Below are 2,500 nucleotides of genomic sequence, written 5' to 3'. Positions count from 1 at the left end.
CTAAAGGCATTCACTCAGTATCAATCATAATAGACTACATGAAGGTCATAATTTCTAGAAATTCAGGTGAATATCGCATAATTCAACAGTTATCTGTTACATTCTGTATATCAAAAACACAAGTTTCTTGGCTTTCAAACAACGTCTCATTTATAAACAAATCTGGTAGGAAGGGCGTGTTTGTGTGTGTGTGTGTGTGTGTGTGTGTGTGTGTGTGTGTGTGTGTGTGTGTCACAACAATATAAATGATAAAAAGAAGGAGAGAAATTAAAAGACATAGAAAGTCAGGCAGAGAGAAATAGAATCGCAAGAAAGTTAGAATGGGAAGAGATATACGTGAAGGAGGGGATGGGGAGAAAGAAAGAAAAAATGTAATAGTAAACAGGAGAGATTGTTAGATGAAGGCTATTAGGGCTAGAAGAGTAGATAAAAAGAATAAAAGAAGAAAAAGGGGGATGGAAAAGAAAAAGAGGAGAACCTGGAAAAAAAGAGAAGGTTGATAAGAAGGACAAGAATAAGTAGAGGTAGGAAAATCATTAGAAAAAAGAGGATGAAGAGAGAAAGAAGAGAAGGAGGATGACAAAGGGTGAAGGAGAAAAAGAGGAGGATCATGAGGAATGCATATGGGGAGAAGAAGAAGAGGATGAAGGTCCTTAGAGGGACAATGAAGAGTGTGAGATCCGATGAGACCTCGAAGACCTCAGCAAACTGGAAGATCCGAAAAAAAACTCCAAAGAATCGAAAACTGGAATTGATGTTTCAGTAAGTCAGATTTCGATGGCTTTGCGTATGCTTATGTTGGCAATATATAATTTAAGGATTTAGGGAATGTAAAGCCTCAACAATCTCTAAGACTTAGCAGACTTTGAATGATGATGATCTTTATAAGCACAAATACCAGATCCTGAAACCCTTGTGATGAACTTTAGTCTTTTCAGTTAATGTTGGTATACGATTCTCTATTGCTTCCTGAAGCTGTGATATTTCTTCCCGTGTATGGTCTGATGATTCTTTCTTAAAACTCAGATTGATTGGTCTACAATAATAGGGAGATGAGGGTGCTGAGTTCTGCCAAAAACCTTATTTGATCCACTGAGACATAACCGTACAGGATTATACAAACGAAGAAACAATGCTTGTCTCTCAAACAACACTAGTCTCACTCTGATCATATTTCATTGAATACAAGGCCTGGTCCTCACTACCATCAATCCCATATTTTGTTATTAATTCCAAAGACACTTTTTCTTCTTCGCCTTGCACACTATAACGGCATAAAATGTCTTCTTTGGGTTATTTATCAACAATATTTGCTCTCACACAGCTACAGTACATTATGATCATTAATGTACTAAAAGAAATAACATCAAAATAGACTATGCCAGTTGTATTTACCGAAAAATCGAGTTCACCTGTAGAAGTGTGTTCACAGTAATCAGCTGTGGTTGACATATGAAAGAAAACGATACACAAGCAGCAGCTCGAGTTTCGAGCGGTAGATTTAAACTAATTCTTCGAGCAGGACTGGCTCCAAAGGTTTTTTTTTTTTTATAAAACTGCCGTTTTTTATGTTATTCTGCGGAAGATTACAACTCAAGAACATTGGATTACATTGATGAATATGTAAGTTAGCTTATTTCCGTCAACTGCATTATTTCATCAGTTTTGCGAAAAAATATATATTACTTATATAATCAATCAGAAACGAGTTTTAGAGATGCATATGTAATAATTGAGCTCTAATGTTACTATCAGCCTTTTTCGAGAGTTATTCATAAGAATGCTTTGAATTCTTGGGAAATATAAATATAACGTAATTAATTTCTTTATTTTTTCCCACCCACCTGACGCATTATTTTCAAGTCGCATACACTTATACAAGTATTTCATTTGATACACAATAGACACAAGTAGAATTTGATAAAGATTGTCACATCGACAATCCAATTATCCCTGTCCTGATCTACAACCAACAACACGGAATAATTTCCCCATCACTTTCTCACAGCCTTCTCTATTATCAACAACCGCCCATCTGCTACCTCTACTCGTACTCTCTCCTGTCTATCCAACTCTCCTCTTGCGCACGTTCCTTACTTCCAAAACACCTTTCCTTTCCGTAGAATAAAAGTCATACACCAATAACATTTCACATTAACTTGTTTCTTGACCTTCTTCACCTTGCTCTTTGGTTCTATTTTCTTTAATCTATACCATTCATATGCTTGCTCATTTCTACTTTGCAGACATTCCTTGTATGTGTGCTGCGCACTTTATCTTGATATTTCTCACAATTCCTTTCATTCCCATTCTCAGACATTATCTATGCACACTTAAATTCTACCTCACTGAAAAACGCTCATTATTTTTCCAATACTAATTCTTACTTTCCCACTACATTCAACATGTCACTCAGTTTATCTTAGTATTCATCCTTTGTCCACTTATAATTCAGTTCACTTTAAAGACTTCTCTACCGCCCTCCTATTTCCTATTCTCC

The sequence above is a fragment of the Oratosquilla oratoria genome, chromosome 1 (assembly GCF_046742065.1).
Source record: "Oratosquilla oratoria isolate Oo_2021 chromosome 1, ASM4674206v1, whole genome shotgun sequence".
Classification (NCBI taxonomy): Eukaryota; Metazoa; Arthropoda; class Malacostraca; order Stomatopoda; family Squillidae; genus Oratosquilla; species Oratosquilla oratoria.
This window is presented reverse-complemented; position numbering follows the sequence as displayed.